General features: G+C 39.5%; 1 long non-coding RNA gene across 1 annotated transcript; it reads left to right on the top strand.

The window, feature by feature from the left end:
- Positions 1 to 6,196: 6,196 nt before the first annotated feature.
- On the top strand, positions 6,197 to 9,764 carry LOC139687819 (uncharacterized). The gene is made up of 3 exons (XR_011700667.1): positions 6,197 to 6,344; positions 7,461 to 7,666; positions 9,405 to 9,764. It is a non-coding gene; the product is annotated as an uncharacterized lncRNA (long non-coding RNA).
- The last annotated feature ends 2,995 nt before the right edge of the window (positions 9,765 to 12,759 follow it).

The following is a 12,759-nucleotide window of genomic DNA, read 5'->3' as shown; positions in this document are numbered from 1 at the left end:
ATCCAAAATATTAGAGCAGCAGGGCTCGGTATCACTCATGCAGCGAAGGTTAAATTACAGATTGAAGCTCTCGCATAAATTGGAAGGGCGTCTCTTTAGCGGCGATGTTGAAAATGTATCATTACCCCCATCTTACTTCGGTAGGAGAGATCATGTCAATAAAATTAGAGAGATTAAGGGTAGAATAGATGGATTAAAGATATACATTTTTCCACGAACGATAAGGGATAAGAATAACATTGTCCGACCGCAGTGCCATTTCCGTCATTTGCGTCAATACTAGGTTTCAGTCTTAGGTACACTCAAGTTTACGTAATTCTTGCTCCCAGGCTGATAAGTATGCGCCGACAGTCTTCGAGATGGCTGGCCGCTTCTTAGGTAAAAATTCACGACTTTTATGATAATCGAAGTATTTCCTCCACCGCAGAATAAATTTAGACCTCGATGAATTAAAAGGTGATAAACCTGTAGTGATATTTAAGAGGTGGTAACGTTAACACTATAAATAATATTTAAATGAAATAAATTTATTGATTAAAAAAGTAAATTAATAAATGAAAATAATTACCAGATGTCATCAGTAATCTCTAATTAGGAAAACAGAACAGTGTCATAGAGGAAGTAAAGATTTTATATTTAGATATCTGGATTCAATATACTGGCATAACTAAACATGGAAATAAGCCTACAATGCCCAATTGAACCTCTCACCGGAAGTGAATGGCTTCAATGACCAAATTTCTAGAGATTTCCGATGGAAATGGCAACCATAAATGTGCGGTTCTCTCAAAGTCCTTCGGGGCAACCTAAATATTGATCGCAGATGCACTGTGTTATGGCGCTTAGACGTACTCCTCGCCTAGATTTAAACACAAAATTTCACCGAAAATGACTAGCAATATTCTGACCACAACTCTCCCGCTTTTTATACGACAAGACGTGTCACGCTGAACTACGGTCGATCCGAATTTTGATTTACAAGCCATAATAAAGTGTATTAATTGTTTCCATACATTCTAGTCGGTGGGCAAAGGGTGTGTGAGAGCGCAATGGTCTCTATGCTCACACATTCAGACCAGCATGCTCTCCCTTGTACTTGGATAATACACTGTGAATTCTAATATTGATTGAATTGTAAAAGGGCAAAGCACGAATTGTTTCATTCCGTTCTTCGTATCATGCATTGGAATGTTCAGAAACGTTATGCTCGGTTTTTGAAGCGATGACTATCGAGGACCAAGTGGAAGAATTTCGGAAAAAAGCCGTCCCACTTCCAATCTTCTTTAAAAATATATTAACGTGACGAATGCATATTGACTGGGATATATGATAGGCCCCGGACACACGTTTTCAAGAAATCCAGGGCCAAAGAGGAAAATTACTCCCTGGTCCGTACCGTATTTCCGAGACCGGGTTGGAAACCAGAGCGCTCCCCCTCCGGGATCCCCTTTTCTCACTTACGAGTCTCCATACGCGGAAAACACCCATGTGGAACGCAGGCCGGATGGTATAGCCGTGCGCAGAGAGTAAATCAATCATACTGTTTGTAAGTATCCCTTTCTTACCAGGGGTTAGTTTTCGGGTATGTCTCCCCTCCTTTTTAATCGCCTCTTACGACAGGCGGGGATACTGCGGGAGAATTCTCAATAATACCCCTATCCTTATGAAGGTAGGGGGATTGAGACCGGCCAAAGAGATGATAAAGTCACCGCGAAAGAGGAATTGAATGCTACTCAAGGATATCCCAGTGCATAGTCCGTCGGATGGGACGCAGTTGACTCATCACATTTCCGAGGCGGGATTTGCAATGCTGCTTCAACTGAGCCTCCACCCTCCCTCCCCCTCTCTTTTGACCCACCATCCAACCCACCCTCCCCGTTATGTACAAGGTGCCATGCCCTTATGTAATAAACTCAAGAAAACTAAGGAAATATTCAGGTTCCTACTACCTACTGAGGAATAGTAGTTGCCAATACATTTATTTTACCGAGTACCGGATGAAATTTTCCTTACAGCAACTTATCACCAATTTAATTAAAGCTTGCAAATTATTTTCCAGGTCGCAAGGCATTGGCCTCATCATTGGACTCATTTTCTTAAATGTGTGTTTCGCCACGTATTTTTATATTGATGGACTAACAATGAGACCCAAGTCAAGTCTGATCACACGATGGCTCGTTTAATGACGCGCGCAACTGCATTGTTGCTGGTGGTCTTGGAGACAGCTGTACGTACATTCGACATTCAAGCTTTTGGCGAGGAAGGGAGCGGTTAACTGCAGGACTCCAGTTCTCTCCAGTGGAAAGCCCAGCGAAGATACGCGAAATGCGCACTTCCGGAATTGAAATGGGCCAACAATTCCCTCCGCATCCTTTTCCATCGTCCCAAGTCGATTTCACTCTCTATTGTTCGAAGTCCCCCTCTAAATAACCCCCCCTAGCCTCCCCGCCTTCGCCAACTTACTTGCCGACGGGAATTTTGTCTCGCCAGTTCGCTTTGAGAAGAAGGATGAGCCTGCGGTTCGTAGCGGATGGCCATCCCGGAGTTCGAGGAACCCGCGATGGCATATCGTCGAGCTACTCAGGAGAAGACTAAGCGGTCGTAATCACGGGCAGTTCTATATCATTGGTGAGTGGCGATATCATACAAGCCCACGAGCAAACCTACATGGTAGATTAGGCTTCTTCATAAGCGTGGTCAGTGTATCCATTTGTTAATTTTCATGCTTCGATTATCTAGATTAGCTCATCGCATTACCGAGGCGGGATCGGCAACGCTGCTTCACCTGTGCCTCCACCCTCCCTCCCCCTCTTTTTGGCCCACCATCCAACCGACCCTCCCAGTTATGTACAAGGTACCATGCCCTTATGCAATAAACTCAAGAAAACTAAGGAAATATTCAGGTTCCGACTATCTACTGAGGAATAATAGTTTCCCACACTTTTCTTTTAACGAGTCCCTGATGAAATTTTCCTTGCAGCAACTTAACGCCAATTTAATTGGAACTTGCAAATTATTTTCCAGTTCGCAAGGCATTAGCCTCATAATTGGACTCATTTACTTACATGTGTGTTTGGGCATGTACAATGAGACCCAAGTCTGGATTCACTGGATGGTCACACGAATGCTCGTTTAATGACGCGGCGCACATTTCTGGAGGGGCATGCAATTGCATCGTTGGCTGGTGGTCTTGGGCACAGCTGTACGTACACTCCGCACTGAATCTATCGCCAAGGAAGGGAGCGGTTAACTGCAGGATCCCAGTTCGCTCCTGTGCAAAGCCCTGCGAAGATACGCGAAATGCGCACTTTCGGAATTGAAATGGGCCAACCATTCCCTCCGCCTCCTTTTCCTTCGTCCCAATTCGCCGGGCGGTGGCGGCGGGGTAACGTCCTCGCCTACCAACCCAGAGGTCGTGGGTTCGATTCCCACCTAGGTGGATTTCCCTCCATCTAGGGCTTGGTTGTATGTGATTGTCGTCAAATGTCTGTAATGTAGGGTTAGGTGGAAGAAGGGACTATTAGTCTCAACCTCGCCCAATTAAGTCGATAAATAAATAAATTCGATTTCACTCTCTCTTGAGCGAAGTCTCACACTAAATAAACCTCCCTAGCCTCCCCCGCCTTCCTCCCAAAGTACCCCCCTTACTTGCCGACGGGTATTTGGTCTCGCCAGTTCGCTTTGAGAGCTGGGATGAGGCAGCCGATCAGAGCGGATGGATATCCCGGAGTTGGTGGAAACCGCGAGGGCATATCGTCGGGCTACTCAGGAGAAGACTAAGCGGTCGTAATCACGGGCAGTTCTATATCATTGGTGAGTGGCGATTCCATGCAAGCCCACGTAGATTAGGGTTCTTCATAAGCGTGTACAGTGTATCAATTTTCTAATTGTCATGCTTAGATTATCTAGAGCCTAGGGCCACTTGCGAAATTTGACGGTTGTAAGTTGGTACGCATGTAGTCGGTCTAAAAAAATTATTTTGAAATGTGCTTTCTTTTGCTGGCATCCGTATATACACTGAGCGAACGGTTAAAGTACGCGGTAAATCCAATCATCAGCTTGGCTCAATGGTCGTTGGTTATTGTCCTTGGTTGTATTAATGATGGTCCCGTAATTGTTATCACTGGGAATCGTGCGGTGGGTAACGTACTGGCTTCCCACCCCGAGGGTCCTAGTTTGAATCCTAGAGGCGGCAGGTATATTTCGGTGTTTTCGTGATCCCTACGATGAAGGTGCTTTGTGGAGAGCACTTTGCGGGAGTACACCGTCCGTCGTATGGGACGTTAAACTGCGGACCCCATTGCGACTTTTGTTAAGAGTGAACTACTGCCCACGTCAGGTTTATATCCGCCCTTCCTTCCTCTCTAATCCATCCCATATTGGAGCTAATGACCTTTGCTTTCGGCCGCCTCACCTAAAATTCCGAAAATTGTCGATCTTCGGCTAATATTGAGATTGCAATCACTGCCGCGGTAGCTTCCAATTCTTGTGTGCACACGCATTGCAATTTCGATTTGCGACGTCCAATTCTTCGTCGTTGTAGACGATCCACAATATATAATCGGATTATCTGCTGGTCTAACACCCCCACTCGGCATGTGTTTCGAAATGGGAGGGGACTGCAGATTCGATCATGTTAAGTGGATAAAAATTCAATCTGAATTTTGAAGTTCATTCCTTCGTACGCGACGGTGGCACCCTAATTAGTATCGCGCTCGCCATTCAAGCACAGAGGCTGTGCGCTCACAAATAGCGTCGGGTTAGCGAGCCACTGCAATGTATTTCCCAGGAATCCTTACAAGGAAAACAAAGGTACCGTCCTGGCGCGTTGGAGCTCGGTGAAATTAGCCACCAATTCCTTATTTTTGTCAGTCTTAAAAAAATACTATTTTGAAATTGCTTTCTCTGCAAATACGCTTCAGATGAGGTCCCTCCTAGAATGAATCTCGTCAAGCTTCCCTCGTCATTTCATCTTACGTCTATTTTTGGAGAATCACCCCATAAAATTCCACCTGCTGCCGAGATGAGAAAATATGGGTAAAATCCACTAACTTAAGGTTTCTCTGTCTCTGCTGAGTCAATTAACTTATTAATTTCACTCACTTCCCGGATAATATACGTGCAATGATTAATTATTTATAGTCTTATCAAGTAGGAATGGTGTAAACATTGACACTGTTATAGAACCGAGAATAAAAGATTGCTATGTATTTTCCATAAAACTTCACATTTGCGATAATCAGTTTCAATGCGAAGTCAGTCCTTGGGTACTTTAAGATGATGACCCTGAGTTGAAATTGGAAAGCAAATGAAAGTTTTGTAGGAAGTACATCGCATTCTCCTTTCATTAAAAAAATGCATTCCCATGCAATCAAGACTGATATTGAGTGTATTAAATGGGAGAACGTTAGTCAAGACGGGTAACTGTGGGATTATACGTGGGAAGTTGGGTGGAATGAAGGTAGGTAGAATGATAGATTTTTTGTGTGTTGAGTCTGGTATTCTTTCTTGGCAAGGTTGAGAAGTGGTGGCTGTGTTTTAGTATCTTTCCAATACCAACTTGAAACTTCTAGCTATTGATTAACTAAGATATCATGTACAAGTTAGCTTTATTATTTAGTAACATTAGTTAAAAGTATGTTTTCTCTTATGGTGAAATATTTTACCTAATTAATCAATCCGCAATGAAAACTTACTTGTAAAATATGGCACCAACTTCTGGTGGAGGCAAAGGATTTTGAGAAACCACTTCTTAAATATGTAGCATCTGCCAAATCAAGTGAGTTTATGTAGATTTTGTGGTATTAATAGGACTAGGAAATTTATCAGTTTCATGACACCTAAGGTAGAATTACATCTTTAAATTAGCTTTTATTTGAGAGTAGAGTAGCCCATGTTGTAGCATGACATCTTTGGCAAAACATCCCAAAAGTAACCAAATAAGCCCAATTTGTAATCACCCCAATGATGCAGGATTGCTGATATCTTGTTATTTATTGAAAGAAGTCATTTTTCTAATAATATCATTAAATCAACATAATTTTATGATGGAAATTAAGCTTGCAAATTATTTCTTCTGGGAGGTGCAGTAGCCAAGGGATTATATAATTCAGTTTAACTCTGGAGGGCCAGGCCATATTCCAGGTGACTTTGGAAAATTCCTCGCTTAACTGTCATTCTATTATTTTCAGGGTGCTTAAACCACAGGCAGCCCAAGGAAATGAACTGCTTCATCTCAGTTCCTTAATTTTGGCATGATGCCCTATTTTGCCAAACTCCTGTGCAAGCTGGTGTGCGGTATTCTGTGAAACCTTCTAATCCGACATGCCTTTGGCCTTTGTGAGGTGAGCTGCACCCTCTTATTTATAAAAATCAATCTTTGTGGTGATCACTGCGGTTACTCTTGTTTAATCATTAGGTTACTTTGATTTTCCAATAGTTTTCGAATATGGATTTGGGTGAAACCATATTGACTGGGATGTCATGTTTATTTAGGTTATCTAACAACATTAATTAACTTGTAGGTTGGCTTAGATATATTTCACCTAGTATTAAACTGAATTTTATGCGACATTCATAAATCAGCAAGGTAATAATGGGCATGTTCTGGGGATCATCTGTATACATGTTGTACAAAGTTATCAACTATATAGGCCTTTATTCAAAAAATTTAAAATTTCTTACCATTCCCTCTATGTAATATATATTTGCCATGTCTGTCTTAATCATAAATAAGATCCAGATCTTTCATGCAAATAGCAAAAATCACTCTTATTCAACTAGAAATCATAACATCCACATAAGTTATCATAAATCAGCAATTCCATATAAAATCCCAATAGTAATGGGTGTAATAATTTATAACACTATACCAAACTCATTGAAATGAATGATAAATTGTGGTTCCAAATTGAAACTTAGGAAATTCCTTCTAATGAAGTGTTACTTTTCATTGGATAAATATAAAAATAAAATATAATTGTAATGCTTGTCATTGCATGCCTGGGTTCTCCATCCACGTTGGTTGTTTTGGTGACGACAGTTCCGCTGGCTATCATGCCTGGGTCTTCAGGTCAAAGGTATTTTTTTGAAGCTTTCTTGTACCAGACCAAGAAATATCACATTGGGCGATGGATATCCATTTAACATTGCGTGGAAAAGGACAATCCAATCAGAGTGTAGTACATGACTAACAGCCCTATGTAAAACAGGCAAGAAAGCTTTTAAAAATACCTACGACCTGAAGATGCAGGCAGGATGGCCAGGAAAACTGTCATCACCAAAAGACAACCAATGCGGATGGAGAACCCGGAAATGCAAAGAGAAGCAATTCAATGCTGTGGAAACCTTTGCACAAAGTCATTGTGATGCATAGTTTTTATTGCATACTTTCATGTGTACACTTTTTTTAAGCATGTTCATAGTGCTAAATAATATATTTTTTTAATTTCTTTTTTAAGACTCCTATGCTACTACCGAAATTTACTACTACCACCAAGATCTGCACAGACAATGGCTCCAGGCATGCTCGAGCCCAGACTTATGCGCACGCCGCCGCAACCCTCCCACTCATTGCCACGTCAAGCGACACTCGACTGGGAGCAGAGTCCGTCCTGTGGAGACGGCCTGGTATAGGCACGTCAATTCAGCGCCATCCATTTTCAGGGCTAGTATATCTATGGTCTGTGGACAATAAAAATGTTATTTGGGCCCTCATTCCTTCAGCTTCTGTATGTTCAATTTCTTCGTTTTATTCTTTTCTGTTTTTGAGTTCATTTGTGATTTCACTAGATGGTTAAGAGGTTCTTCGGTGATGGAGACATTCTTGTCTTATTGTTTACCACTGGATTTCCTTCTATGATGTCCATTAGGTCACTTCTGTCAACGCTGTGATGTTTTCTGGGTGTAAGGTTTTCCACCACACAAGTTTAACACCTACTTTCAATTTCATCCAATATCAACTCTTTCCCTTCATTTTGCCTTTTAATATAAAATGCCTTTGAATTTACGTACAAACATTATTTTCTTAAGTTAATCAACAGTGGTGCAAAGTGACCTTAGCTGCTGATGCAACCTTCAAACATAAAACTAACATGCTTCTTATATACCTTCTTCTTTCATATTCCCAGCAATCTCACTTCTATTGCACACATTGAATGTTTATTTCCAGGCAATATGCCCTGCAATAATTCCCACTTTCTTCAAACTATTCCCAAAAAACGTCTCCCCCCCCCCCTCTTACCTTGCTGCTAACTTATTGTTTTAATTTCATTACCATTTAATTTTTTTCCTATCTCCATGCAATTTCATAAGCTTCCAATATATGCTTAATCACTGGCAGTAGCAACTGTGTTAAGTGTTATATAACAACACAATTTGTTTAAATAAGTGCTAACTTCCTCTGTTAAAGGATATTGAGCAAGCCAGGTGTGATGATTGATAACTGGCAAGACATTTCCTTGTTTACCCTCACTGTTTTCCCAGCTCTCCTGCCTTGGACTCGCCCAACACACACTCCGTTTCTTTCAGTCTGTCCTTATTCTCACATCCCAATCTTCTTCATTCCTTGTTACATATTTGGTCAGCTTTTGGGATATATATTGCTCACATGGGCAGGTAAGGAGAGTAGAAGAGGAGGCTAAGCAGTGGTTGGAGCTCCTTAAGAAAAAAACTAAAAATCCATCAATAAGTCTGTAAAACATCTTACGATATTCATTATTAGCCCAGGTGATTTGCCATTAAATAAACATATTTGCTGATGTGAAATATATGTTGTTCCAACATCCATTGTACCTTATCTTCCTTTTCTTGAAAGGAAAGAGTTTCCATTGTTATATTAACTTTGTCTTATAATTTCCACATTCATATGATTATATTTAAATGTATTTTGAAATCTTAACACAAACATAATAATGCATTTTAGGCTCAAATTTCTTGCATGGTATTTGACTGATGATCTGAAGTTATTAAATTCCAGAATGCATTCTTAACCATTCTTAATCACAGATATATTCTTTTAAAGGTGTTCTACCCATTACTGTTAGACAAATTTATAAAATGTTGGAATCAAGTAAGTAGCAGCAGTAGTTAATCAAAATATTTTCAATAAATTCTAATTGATGAATTTAATCTGTTTCACTAAAATACCATATGTATGAAATTCATTTCCATTTGAATTAAAGCTTAATATCTTTAATATTTCTTTGTGGTCATATGCATAGATTTAAAGTGAGAGTTTCATTTTTTAAGGGGAACAATCTTTCAATCTTAAACCAGTAAATATTTCTTTAGCCCTTTTGATCACTCAAATAATTATATTTTTGCTTAAAACATCCTAATAGTAGTTTAGAAAACTACATTAACTTAAAATTCATTATCATACTATTTCAATTCTTTTCCCTCAGGTCTTCTATTGGATGCTTATGCTAAGTGAGAACAGAATCATCCATTGGAATAAAGGTTGATCAGCCAGCTTTCTCACCGAAGGAAATAAGGAACGAAGGTGTAGATTTCCTTTCTGCTGCCAAGTTGGACAGTGTCATCAGCATTGAAAGAATTGCACTTCATTCAGTCAGCCTTAAATGAGGCCTCTGAAGAGACTGCTTCTCCTTCACTGCTAACTTTGTGGACAGTGGCTATGAGGGTATTTTAGGAAAATTTTCTGGTCAAAAAAGGATATTTTGAATACTGATGCAATTTCTAATACAAATGTATCTCATGATGTATCTCAGATGTATCTCATACAAATGTATTTGAGTAATAAAGATGAGCTAAACAATAATGTTGTCTAATTTTTAAATATTTCTTTGTAAACTCTGGATGACTACTTTTGCCTTAATATGCTACTCATGGAATAAAAAGAGAAATAGAAGAATTCATCTAAAAAAAAATAAGATCTCTTTTCCAAGGTTAACACTTTATACAAATGCTGACAAAGAAAACTGTAAATGAAAATATTCTATCTCCAAAAAATAATGGCATTCTGAATATATCTTCACCCTCTGCCATACTTTTGGCAATGTGGGTTATTCGATTCGTTATGAATTATAACCCGTATACGTACATGCTTTAACTTGAATGGAATGTTTTTTCCTGCAAGTATATTGTTTAAGAATTGATTATTCAAAACCGAGAAAACCATGAAATTGTCATTATTTCAATTAATTATCATGTAATTGTTAAGAAGTAGGTTTACCATATATAAAAAAATATGTAACATGTGTAGCATATGTATAATACGAAAAGATGCCTTAATCCGTACGTTGGTAGCCTAAAATGTTGTCAAATTATAAAGTAAATGTATACTTTCCTGCATAGCAACATTGTGTGCAATCTGAAATCTGAGATTAAAATAAACATCAGCTACATTTGCCCGCGCCTGGTGAAAAATTACGTCATGCACCGAACTGAACGACGTTCTATAATTAGAGTTAATTGGTCTATCACATACGAAAAAGCATGGTATCGAATGTTTTCCAAGAACCGGGTCACGCTTCAAAAAAGAGTAGCTCCATCGACGCCCAACCGCTCACGAGCCGTCTCGGAGTACCGTGAGGCCAAAAGTGAGGTTCCAGGCCTCCCCGAGAAAATATATTCAAGTCCGAGTCCACCCGGCGAAAAATATTCTAAGTCCAGAGCCCCTCGCTAAGCGAGAGAGGCGTCGAGGCAGGCAGATGCCTTGGATTCGTCAGGTGAGAGAGCCTTGCTGAGCTCGAGTTGATTTTGAGCAAAAATCGGCCAAGTCCGTAGTTTTGCAGAACAAATATTAGTTCCGAACCCATTTTTTCCAAGAAACCCGGTAGCCTGGGGGATAAGAGACGGGTAGCGGTGAGGAGCCTATAGAGCATGTTACCAATATTCACTTTTGCAGCTGAAATTTTTTTTTTTGCAAAATATTTTCGATTCGCTAATATGCAGAAAATGTTCACCAGAGATTTTGACGGTAGGTTCAGGACGCCGCGGGAGATCAGGAAAACAATTAAATATTGAATATTATTGTGAGGAGGGCTGCCATTTTTTCCAGCCGGGCGGCGGGGCGCCGGAAAAAAATGGCAGCCCCTTTCACAAAAATATTCAATATTTATTCGTTTTCCTGATCTCCTGCGGCGTCCTGAACCTACCGTCAAAATCTCAGGTGACAATTAACTGAAAATTAGTGAACAAAAATTAATTAAATGACTGGTTCAGGGTTTAGCCAACAGATAGCGCATGCCTTCACTAGTTGAAACCACCTCAAATACCAGCGCATCCTAATACATCCTTTTCCCACTAGAGACACCAACGTTAATTTCGAAATTCAAATGTTACATGGCCGTAGAAATTCATCTATTATTTCATATCTCGCTTAATGGCATTCGTTCGAACCTTGAGCACGGTTAATATAAAATATGACGCACCCTTCCGATGACTTGCTACACTTTCAAATAGTGTGTGCTTGAACTTATGTATTTAAATATTAGCGAGGCAATATATAAATAATATGGGGCCCGGGTTCGATTCCCGGGCGTCTCTGGGCACCTGCTGCTCCACCCAAGCTATGTGATTTTTCGGATACCAGATCTTCCTTGGAAACCATAACCGGTACACGGAAAGGAACTGGGCTCCCTATCCTGATATGTGCATATCGCACACCGTCGGGCTTGGGACTGGGTGAACTCTCTACAATCACCTACCAAACAGATCTTCGGGTTGATTACCGTTTTTATATTTTTTTATATAAATATTAGATAATGCTCAAATCAAAAATGGGCGGCAAGCCTTATTTGTTGCAGAATCTGCTAGTTTATATTCCGCAATTTGTAATCTTTTTCATTGAAATCGGCCAGTTGTGAAGTATAGCAGATTTATATTTGATCAAAACAAATATTAGTTAATAATAACATTTTCTAAAAATTCCTCAAGAGGTTGATATCAGAAAAATGGTGCAGTTGATCTATGCAATTTTGTCTACTGCACTGGTTGCAACTTTCACATACTATTTATTACTGCAGTCATAGTAGTTAATATTTTAATAATACATAAGAATCATTAATGCAAACATATATTCAAAACTTTTATTCATTTCAAAATTATAGAATACATAAGTGTCCACTAAATAAGTTAATTTCCTCTTAAACAATGCAGCAAACAAAACTGTTTCTGAGGACTCATTGGGTTTGACACAACCAATATCCCTGATATTTCAGGGATAATATTATCGCAACTCTAATAAATTTTTGTCTATCACCCAAATTCAAATCAAGTAAAATTAAAAATGTTTACAGAATATTATGTCTACATGAGAAATTGGAGGAATAATTGAACCTCTTACCCCATGACATTACCACCACAACTCTACAAACTACTCTCCATTTGTCACAGAGTCAGTCATATTCTTAAATTATTTAGGTTTATCTATCATTGGAATTCATATTAAAAACCTGATAAAAATTTATTTGCTTAGTTGCACAGGCATAAAGAATTTAGATTAATGAATTTCCCAACTGCATATGATTAGCTCACTAACTGGGAAGTACTATGAATCATGGGGGAGGAGAGGGGATTGCTGGGAATAATCTGGCAGTAAATGTGAATGCAGACCTCTTTGATTAGCAATGGTGTGCTGAAAATTACAATAGAGGTATGAATAAATTGAAGAGGCATCTATTGTAGTGTTGTATGTTGGGTTGGGTAGTTGTCGCTGCACTGTTTGGTAGCTGGTTTTCATCATAACCTTTACTGGTTGATTAATATAATTATTATTGGCAGATCCAAATTAAG

This window comes from Hetaerina americana, unplaced genomic scaffold (assembly GCF_022747635.1).
Source record: "Hetaerina americana unplaced genomic scaffold, ioHetAmer1.1.p SCAF_2, whole genome shotgun sequence".
NCBI lineage: Eukaryota > Metazoa > Arthropoda > Insecta > Odonata > Calopterygidae > Hetaerina > Hetaerina americana.
The sequence above is the reverse complement of the archived record's forward strand: the minus strand, read 5'-3'. Positions and strand labels throughout refer to the sequence as shown.